The sequence below is a fragment of the Hibiscus syriacus genome, unplaced genomic scaffold, assembly GCF_006381635.1.
Source record: "Hibiscus syriacus cultivar Baekdansim isolate YM2019G1 unplaced genomic scaffold, ASM638163v2 tig00113725_pilon, whole genome shotgun sequence".
Taxonomy (NCBI): domain Eukaryota; kingdom Viridiplantae; phylum Streptophyta; class Magnoliopsida; order Malvales; family Malvaceae; genus Hibiscus; species Hibiscus syriacus.
The window spans coordinates 17397127-17408378 of NW_024063471.1; positions in this window are offsets into that span (position 1 = coordinate 17397127).

The window sequence follows — 11252 nt, forward strand, 5'->3', positions numbered from 1 at the left end:
TTAAGGACCAAATTACTCTTTATAATAGGAGAGTTTAACACCACAAATCTTGGGTTAGTATTTTGGGCTAAACTAATAAGCCTTTGGATAAACCCATTAATCTTGCAGGAAAACCTTGGTCCAAGTTGAGTTGGCTTCGGATTGGGTTGAACACAAATATTGATAAAAATGGTATTTTTAATTTGAGAGCAAAGTTAGAGGGAAAAACAGGGTGATTTACCCATTTTAAATTTGAAAGGTTGGATCTTATTAATTGGGAGTGAGGTAACGGCTAAAGATGAGAGAAAAATTGGCCATTGCTATCTCTGTTTATTGACCCAAGTTTGTCTTTTTCTCCCATTCAAACTCTCCCTTGTTCTTCTTTGTATCTTGAGAAAAGGTAGTAACTTTGTAGCCTTGCAAGATTAGTATGAAAATATCAAGTAAAAGAGATTGGAGAAAGCTACAAGAACAAAGGCAAAGAGAAGTTAGTTCTTGGTTGAGCATTGAGTGGTTTCCGGTAGCTTAGGATTAAGGTAACACATTTATAACTCCTCTATACCACTTGTGAGTTATTAGATATGTTTGGTTATCTTGTATGAGTTTATAATCATTTAGTGCATTCATGGTAGATTATGCTTTATGATGTTATACCGCATTAAAAATGACTTATTATGACCCCTTTCAACTTATATAGGACTTAAATAACATTTAAGGGCCTTATAGAAGCTTTAGAGTAAAGTTGAGTGTCATTTCTATGAGAGAAAAAATATAGTATTTTTGGGTTTTGATAGCAATATTGGATGAATAGTATTAATGTTGTTCTTCAAATAGCCAAAACAAAGAGTTTTGGATGGGTAGTATCGTTACTATATTCCCAGGGTATCGATACTAATCTTTGAGTATTGTTACCCAAGGGTGGGGTATCGATGACAATGTTAAATTTAAAATTCTAGTAGTCAAATTAAATATCAGTACTCAGGGAATATCAATACTACACAATCGCTACCTTAAGTAAAGGTATCGATACTAAATTATTTTTCCAAACATCAAACCTCAATTCAATATTGATACCTAAGATGGTATTAACACCATGATATAAAAGTATCGATACTAGACATAATGGTATCGATACTAAAACACATTCTCATAATATTGAATGTAAAACTAGTATCGATACTGATGGAGGGTATCGATACTGATAGGTTGGTAGCAATACTAAAGGGATTAGTATTGGTACTTTCACACAATTTTAATCAAGAAGCCTAACTTGGGGATAAAAACTCGAGAAAGGGTCTAGGACCTCCATAACTTCTTTAATAAAATTACAAGTGAGAACAATTAATGATTATAATAAAACTTAAGAACTTTATGAAATAAGATGTCATAAAACTAGCCCTTGTGTGACCTTCGAAAGGACACTCGAGTTACTCTAGTAAGTATGTTGATCATCTTAAAATAACTAGATATATCTTTGTTATTTCCAAGGTACTTTAGTTTCTAGCTGGACACAGATGAACCGAGTACTCACGACGAGTAAGTTAGTCGGGTATACGATTTCAATGTACAAATTTCATATCTCAACCTAGGTACCCAATGGTACTATATGTAAGATAGGGGTATGTATAACACCTTAATCCAATTCGACATGAAGATCACTAGATCATGATGCTACACGAGACCACCAAAGTGGCTAACCAAATATTTTTATTTTAAAACATTGTAAATCATTATATAAAACATTATCCATATAAAGGTAAATAAGGCATAGTAAATATGTTCAACAAATATGGGGAGCTCCCAAAGTATCTCAAAATAATACACTGAGTTTAAAACAAAATACTGAGTTTAATATATAGAGTTACGACTGAATAAATATAGGGCCTACAATGGTACATGCCCTCTAATGATAATGAAGACATATTCTGAAATATCTGCTGAGCTGGAACTGATGGGGATAATAATTCTCCTTGAATTATCCTTTAAGAACCTAGGCATGGAAACACATTTTGAACGATGAGCTTACGAGCTTAGTGCCTCGCTAATAAGTGTATTATACTAAATGCATTCACTAAATGCGCATCTTAGTGGCACATGTATAAAGACATGGAAAATACTTATCTACCATGTTGATATAGGCATCATGGTGCGGCTGAGGGTTTTGTATGTCGGAGCTCATACACCCCTCTAGCCTTATTTAAAATATTCATTGCGTATTTTGGTGAGGTTCGGAGTTTCATAAGAACAGTACAGTTGACCAACTTAATCCATCGAGTCTTAGGGTATTTGCGCCCAACCGACGACTGAAGTGCCTTGGCATTGATTGGGATATCCTACTCAATGTCGTATTCTACTAAAGGGACTCGGGTATTCTAGTTGTTTCCCGAGCGTCAAACAAGACTAATTTTATGTCAACCTAGCTGTTATTGTTTCTAGCTATTTTGAAATTTATCATTGTTCTCACTTATAGTTTTATCTACTGATATTTTGATGTTGTTGGGTCCCTCAAGCCTAATTCCTTAATCGTTGGATTATTTATCCAAAACTGTCCTCTGGTACCGATATTGACCGTTCAGTATCGATATTAACCGTTCAGTATCGATACTAACCTCTGAGTATCGATACCCACCCTTTTGATATTGATATTAACTGTTGTACTATGCTGATAATGGAGGATAGTATCGATACTCTAGGCTAAGTATCGATACTCTAGTTTTGGGACATTGATACTGGCCTGAGTATCGATACCAAATTTAGGTTCGATATTTTGAAAAATACCTCAATATCGATACCCCTATTGGGAGTATCTATACGAATTTGGCTATTGGAATCGACTTAAGTAAACTCGGTATCGATACTACCCTTTGAGCATCAATACCACATCTATAGTATCAATACCTATTTCATGAGTATCAATACTACTATGCCCAAACACTTTTTGTTTTTAACACCTGAAAAATAGTATCGATATTGTTCTTTCAATGCCGATACTCGTGCCAAAAAAATGTTATGTTTTGGCACAAAAATACTAACTTTTCTTTCTAAAGTCCTATTGAGGTCCCCAAATGTTATTAAAGTGCTATGTCTGAATATAAGGGTTATAATAAGGCTGTAAACATGCTGAAAAACACTCAAATGCTGAATCTACCATGAACATGCTTCATAACTCATGCAACCTACCAAAAGCACGTTGAATGACCTACATGTGGTAGAGATGAGTTAGAAGTGAGTTACCTTGGATTTATTAGTTGTTTGAGGCACCTCAAAGTCACCTTAGCACAATCTTCTCCTTGTTCTTGCTCTTGGAGCTTTGTCCTAATTCTATCACTAAACAAGAATCAAAGAAGGAATAACCGACTTGCTTAAGAGGTTAGGAAGAGTCTAATAACAATTTCTAATGCTGGAATTTCCTGAAAATGAATCAACACCTAAGTTCCTTAAACCCCCCATAAAACCCATTTTTGAATACCATGAACAAAACTTAATTTCTTTAGTCTAAAAAGGATGCTCTAAAGATGTTGGTTGTGACTCTTACCTTTATTGAAACAGACTAGGGCTGATGACTATCAAGTTCTAACCTTTGTTCACTTATTGGAAATGAATAATAAGGAGATAAAGGAGAAGAAAGAAGACAAATGAGAGTTGAGAAAATGAGTGAGTTTTAGATGTGATATCGTCCTTAATTAAGGATTTTCAGCTTTTGAAATAACTACTCCCTTGGCCACTTTAGTTTTGGTCACTTCATAAAAAATGCCACTTGTTACTCAAGTTGGGCCTTAAACAAGCCTAATCATATACTTATTTGGATTGAGCTTTCATACAAGGAAAAGGGCTTAATGTAAAACTCTCTCGGGTTAACCTAAATCAATTAACTCGGTTATCGGGGTGTTACAGTGTAAGTCCCGAGATGCAACAAACCCTCCGACGACACCATGTTGCCTACCTCTATATGTGTGATTAGCATACTTATATGCTTATTTCTTTACCTATTAGCATGACCATATGATGAACACATGTAGTATAATACAATTATTAGTGTGACACTAACCTTGTGATCTCAACATTCAAAATTTATTTTTGTACGTAGGTTCTTGGGAGGATCATTGAGGAGCTTATCGCACGGCTTGGATTCCAGATTGTTCGAAGCTTAGAGTATGTCTTGAGTCAATTTTAGAGGACATACACTATTCATAGACCTTCATATATTCAGGTTGTAACTCTATTTTTAGAATACTTGATATGTATTATTTTGAGATGTACTGGGAATTCCCCACTTTTATAAACTTAAATACGTGCGTTTTCATGTATGATTTCAAATGATGGTATCTTAATGGGTATTACAATGTTGTTTTAAAAAGAAATTTTGTGTTTGTCACTTTGGTGGTCCCGTGTAATGCTTTAGTCCTTCAATCTCTGGGTCAAATTAGATTAGGGTGTTATAGGGAAAAAAGGTTTGTTGACACAAACTTATTTTATTTTCGTTGCATGTTTTAAAGCTTGTTGTGGTTTATTGGCTAGCAATTCTTATTAGGTTGGCAATGAGAGATCGACTGTTGAAAATGAGCATGATTTTGAATGATTTCTATGTGTTATATGCTAGTATTTAGAGGAGGATTCTCAACTTATACAATCGAGGGAGGGTTGTACGTTTATGGGATCTAGAGCTATTTTGGGCGACTCCCAGCTTTAAAGGTATTTTTTTCTTTTTCTTATTCTCACTAGCATAGAGTGTATCTATTTACCTAAAATGAATAGACTAATTTTTCGCAAAAAGAGGAGGAGAAGCTATATTCAATTTGGTTAAAAAAATTGTTAGATTCAAATTATACAACAAAAAATAAGAGTAAACTACACAAATAGTCACTAATGATTGAGTAAATTTTTGTTTTCTGCATTGAATATTATTTTAGAAGGTGTCAACAAGTTTAGTTGATTCAAGGTAATTAAAGAATGTAGGAATGAACCAGCCACAGAGAGAATAAATAAAGTTTACATATTTTAGTATCGGTGATGGTATTGGTATGAGAGTTACGGTCATTGCAACTGGAGTCAGATGATTAGCTTTTTGTTCATATGTGAAAAAGGAGCAAAAGAGCAATGCAGAAGAAATAATTATAAAAGTCCTTGGGAAACTACATTTTCCCCATAAAATATGTAATTTTATTAAAATGGTCATACAAAAGGGTGTTACGACCCGATGTTTGATTATGTACCAAAAACCTTCGATAGAATCCCATATAAATCTATTGCCCTTACATATATATATATATATATATATATATATTCTTTGTCTAGTATTTTTGCTTCTTTTTCTTTCGTTTTCGATCTTCATGGACTTATGAGAGGAAAGCAATTGTAGGCATATGGCCTTTTAGTCCTTGGCATAAAGGGTGGTTCAGTGAATATAGTGGAGGTGGTGTGGTATTTGGAAAATTTAGAAATTAGAAAGTTTTTAGGATAAATTAGATATATAATCATTGTTCAATGACATATTTGATGTTTTAGAAATAGTTTAGGGATAAAACTAAATATTAACATTTTTGTTAACATTGTCACATCATTAAATTTAATTAGAATGACGGTAGAGTGGCCATTTTATACAAATCAATAATGTTAGTGATCAAATTTATTAATTTTAAAACTTCAATGGGGAAAACGTAAAATTACTTAAACATTAGTGACCATTTGTATAATTTACCCAAACAAATAAACATGTAGGTTATGTAAATTCTCAATTTTGTATAGAATGAGGTTTCCTTGACGGAGAATTATATTTTTATGGCAAAATGGCACTCAAGGTTCTTGAAAACTAATGTGGCTCTCATCCTTTTCTTTTGGATCAATTTGACCCTCCAATTCCAAAAAAATACTTAATGTTACCCTTTGACCAACGTTTTCTGTTGTTGACCGATGGTTATGTTAATTCTTACTATTATAAATTGGAAAAATTACATTATTTATCACTCAACTATTTTCTTCTCTTCTATTTTGGTTACTAAACTCTAAAAAATTTTAATTTCAAAAAACCTAAAGACTTCATGGACTAAGGTTTTAGTTAACTCATTTTATTTTAAACACAAAACCCTACCTTCCTTCTCTATATCACCTGTGCGGCGCCCCCTCTCCCTCTTTTCCATTCTTCTATGTTTCTTCACGCCACCACTGCCGATCTCCCATTTCTCCCCTTCATCCTCATTGGTCCAAGATCATCAATGTCACATAAGTTGATCATAACAAAATCCTGAAATGCTTGCGTTGCTGATTTATTTAGGGTTTATTATTAAGAGTTGTTGATGAATCAAGGCAAATGATAATTGAAAGGGATCGAATAGGAAAACAATTAATGTGGGATCGTGTCTATAGCACTTGAAGAAATTGAATTCCCGGAATTCGTTAAACATCATAGGGCTTCCCTTGCTGGTTATTTTAGCTTCTGTGGAAATGTCTGAACACCCACTCTGTCTTTTTGGTTTAGGGTAAATGAACAATGGAAACCCATTGATGGGTTGGTCAGATTTGTTGCAGAGTTCAAAAAGAAGAATGCTGGGGAATAGGGTGGAATAGTCTAGGAAAATGAGGCCAAACTTTCTCTTCTCCGTTGTCGGTAAGCGACGGCCTGCGCCGACCAACGGCGATCGACAAGGTGGAACTTAGCCGAAAACTGGATTTACCCAAAAATGATGAAGAACAAGATGAGTTTTTCTATGAAAAGTTCAAACTACATTTGATTCAAATCTTTTATGATAATTAATTTAATCACAATTCAAAATTTTTAATTAAATTAATATTATTTTAATCATATATTAATAAAATAATAATAATAAATTTCACATCATACATAAATAATAAAAAAGTTGTGATGAAAAATATGTAAAGTGATTAAATTGATTTTTTTTTAATTTAGTAACCAAAATAGATGAGAGAAGATAGTTGAATGATTAATGATGTAATTTATTCAATTTATAACAACATTAAACGGAGAACTAGCCTCTTTGACGTGCCACATCAGCTAAAAATAACGGTTATGTTGGTCAATGACGAAAAACGTTAATCAAATAGTTACAATGAGTTCTGTCGGAACCATCTTTCAGGTGGGCACAGAATTGGGCTTCGACTTGAATTAAAAGTGTTAGAGCTGCCACTGATCATATAAAAACAATATTTAGGCTGATTGAACACCATCTTACTTGATCTGCATTTTACAAGAAATGTGTCAGGTTCGGGTGTCGGTTACAGTCAAGGAAGGGTTAGCACCCTTATACTACCCTTTTGGTACCAATGGATTTGTTGGTTGTCTTAATTGTAAAAATTAAAATTTAAAAATTCAATTCGAATTAATTACCTTTGATTGATTGAAAGTATCCCTAAAAAGTCAAAAATATTATATAAGAAATAATAAATAGATATAAAATAAATAAAAGGAAAAAAATAAAAAAATCAAAATTAAAAAAATCAAAATTAAAAAAAATAAAAATAAAAAAATAAAAAAATAAAAAAAATAAAAAAATAAAAAAGTTTACTATTTAGCTCCAATAAACAAACACTATGCTTCAAATCTGTATTTGGGCATAGTAAGCCCATCTGTTCCCAAAATGCATAAATATGATCTTGATATGGAATTAGGTTCAGAGCACCATTACTCCGCAAAAGATAATGCATAAATATAATATTATATACAAATTCCTAACCTGAAAAAGCTTAGCATTTCCTCCTTCTTTAACTCCTTCAAAGAATTGGCATAAATACCAAAGACCTGAATTAGCCACATCCTGTTTATTTTCAAGAAGCTTAATTTTTCCTTCCAATCCAACAACCATTTTGTTCATTATTTCCATATTAAAACCAATTTCAGAAAGGTTTGATTTCATCTCATCAACATTATTTGCGATGAGCAGAGATGTTTCCTTCTGCTCCTCCACTTTCCAGTCCAAGCTTTCTAATCACCGGGATAGATGTCGTTTTGTTGTAGAAGAAGTTACTCAAGTCGGTCCTTGCTCATCATCGTTATGCTTGGAGGTAACGATAACCTTCTCGGCAACCAAGTAAGCCGAGTACAAACCAACACTGAACTGTCCAATCATACTAACATCAGCACCAGAAACCATTGCCTCCAGGAATTCCTTCATCCCAAACCTTGCAATGGTTCCGAGATTGTTCACCAAATAAGCCTTTGTCATACCGAAACCAGAAGCAAGATCTCCTTATTATTATAGAAAGTGTTGATGATCAAGTTGAGAAGCTGGTTGATCTTGGCCTAGAAAGCAAAAGTCTTTGTATCTGCCATTGATGAGCAACCTCTAAGCTACCTAATCGAAGAATAACACGAAGAATAGAGGTTCAAATTTTGGCTCTCAATGAGGTAGAAGAAAATGGAACAGAACGAGGGACTGGATCTAACTGGGGCTACGCAGCATAGGCTCGCAAGAGCCAAGGCAATCAAACATTCCCTTATTCTCCCCTTTTGTGTTTTTCGTTTGTGCAGCTCCCCCCGTTTTCCAATCTAAAGTTGATTTAAATAAGGCCAATCTGATCAAGATTCCCACTTTCCTTTTTGAGTGAAAAAGAAGAGACATGCGAGGTGGTGGGTAGTGGTTTAGTGGGTAGGTAATAATATTTTCTTTTTTAGGGGTTTTGTGGAATAGTGGGGGTTGAACAAAAACCTGCAATAATAATAATAATAATAATAATAAATAAATAGATAATATTTTTTTAAATCCAAAAAAATGGGAGTCTACAGCTGCCCCTCTTTGCACATTCTTGTGTTAATAAAGATATGGCAAAGACGAAAAAAGATAACCAGTTTTGTACGGTTCTCTTTTTTATGATTTGATTTGGGGGATAACACTTCTTATAAGTGATGAAGAGGTTGGGTTGTCTAAGGATGATAACATAGTTCCTATGTGATGAGGACGACTGGTTATCTAAAGGATGACACGTCTCCTACGTGATGAGGAGATCTGGTCGAGGGATGACACGGTTCCTACATGATGAGGATGAAAAGTTATCTTTAGGCATGATAACATGGTTCCTACGTGATGAGGATGGCTGGTTATCTAAGGTTAACACAGCTTCTACGTAATGAGGAGATCTGTTCGGTGGATGAAAATGTTTGTTGTGACACTAAGTCGATCCATTGGGCACGATATCATTCTTCGTGAAGTTGAAATCGTGGGTGGCTCCTCCGTCGTGAAGTTGAGCTTTGAGTTGGATATCATTCGTTGTGAAGTTGAAATCCAAGTATTGTTTCACAAAATTGGCTTTGAGTTGGATATCCTTCATTGTGAAGTTGAAATCCAATATTGAATATTGCTTCACCAAATTGGCTTTGAGTTGGATATCCTTCGTTGTGAAGTTGAAATCCAATCTTGTATAAATTTCACCGAATTGGCTTTGAGTTAGATATCCTTCATTGTGAAGTTGAAATCCAATCTTGAGTAAGTTTCACCGAATTGGCTTTGAGTTGGATATCTTTCATTGTGAAGTTGAAATCTAATCTTGTATAAATTTCACCGAATTAACTTTGAGTTGGATATCCTTCATTGTGAAGTTGAAATCCAATCTTGAGTAAGTTTCACCGAATTGGCTTTGAGTTGGATATCCTTCGTTATGAAGTTGAAATCCAATCTTGAGTAAGTTTCACCAAATTGGCTTTGAGTTGGATATCCTTCGTTGTGAAGTTGAAATCCAATCTTGTTTAAGATGTGTCACTTCGAGTCCAATATCCTTCGCTGTGAAGTTGAAATTGACTCCGAATGAAACTGGAAAGTTATTTGTTGACAGACAACTTTTCTCGATTTAAGTTGTGCTGTAAATTTCCTCAAAATGAAGGATGACCCCTTCGCGGGTCTAAACCGATCATAATTCTTTAGATGACTACCCTTCACGGGAAAATCAAGTGGTAAATTCTGTTAGTCGGATATCATCCGTCGTGGAGTTTAAATCTGGCTTAAAAACGTTAATTGGAAACTAGCCACTCGTCCTTGAGTTAAGCTGAACTGGATCCGTTCTGAATTGACTCTCGAACCCGTCTGAAGTTGATTCTAAGATCTGTCGATATTTTAATTGGCCGAATTGGTTGAGGTGTAGCTCCTCATTGTTAAGTTAAGCAACCACTATCAATCTTTTTTGAAGGTTCTTTTGAATTAAGTATCTTTCGTCTTGAAGTTGAAACTTGACTCTAAGGCGGCAAAAATTCTGTACGCGAAAAAATGATCAATGTGATGCTCTTAAGTATGTATAATATGTATGCACAATGAATTAGTTCTTGATTTATCTCTTAGATGGAGCCTTATTCTTTGTCTGCTTGTTCATGCAAGTGGAGGAAAGGCCTTCAGAAGATCTAATAATTCGCATCAGGATGTTGAATCCCTAAAAATGCCCCAATATTCGATGTATTTGATGTTGAATCTTCAAAGATGCCCCCATTGTTCCTCATTTCTTGCTTCAGCATTGGTTCTAAGCATGAGCTTTGTGTCTGAGAGCCACATGTCATTTACCAAGATCCACTTTAAAGAGATTGTCTTGTTTGAAAAATGTTTTTCTTTCTCTTTTATTTTCAAAGTTCTGAAAAATATCAATTAAAAGAGTTTTGAAAAAAATGTTTAATCAGAAGTTTTGAGAATATTATCCTTTCTCGGTTTTACAATTAAGACAAATCATAGAACTAGAGTTCATTGAATATCAAAGAATTAATTACACTGTTAATCCTTCAATAAATTATAGCTATTTGACAAGTGTCAAGATCAAAGATATCTTTGGGAAATGGTTAACTAAGGAAACGATAAAAAAGTCTCAGGATATTGTGTTTGGTCAACAATTTGGCATTTTTGTTTATTTGATGCTCAATGGTTTGATGGGGTAGCTTGTATGCTCCTCTACTGGAAGTTTTCTCTGACTCCCAGCTTTCATGGTCACACTCAGATTGTGCTATGTCTTATCAAGGAATTTGTACGATCGCCTCAACTGCACAATTTTTATATTCGAGCCATCCTTTCAGTTTTCAACTCGAATCCTCATTTGGTTTCAAGATGTCATTCATAATTTACGTCTTGAACCCCCTTTATTATTTTTCTTTATCATGCATTAAATATTTTAGAAAACCTTTTGCAAACAAAGATTAATCCTGATTAACAGGATGAAATCTGAAGACAGTCTCTTCTGTTTAGAAATCCATGTATGATTAGAAGAGACTTTTAAGGCACGTAATGTAAGTCATGGTTCATGGTTATGAAAGAAAGGGATAAAAGGCCCAAACAAGTGTTTAAGGGTGATTG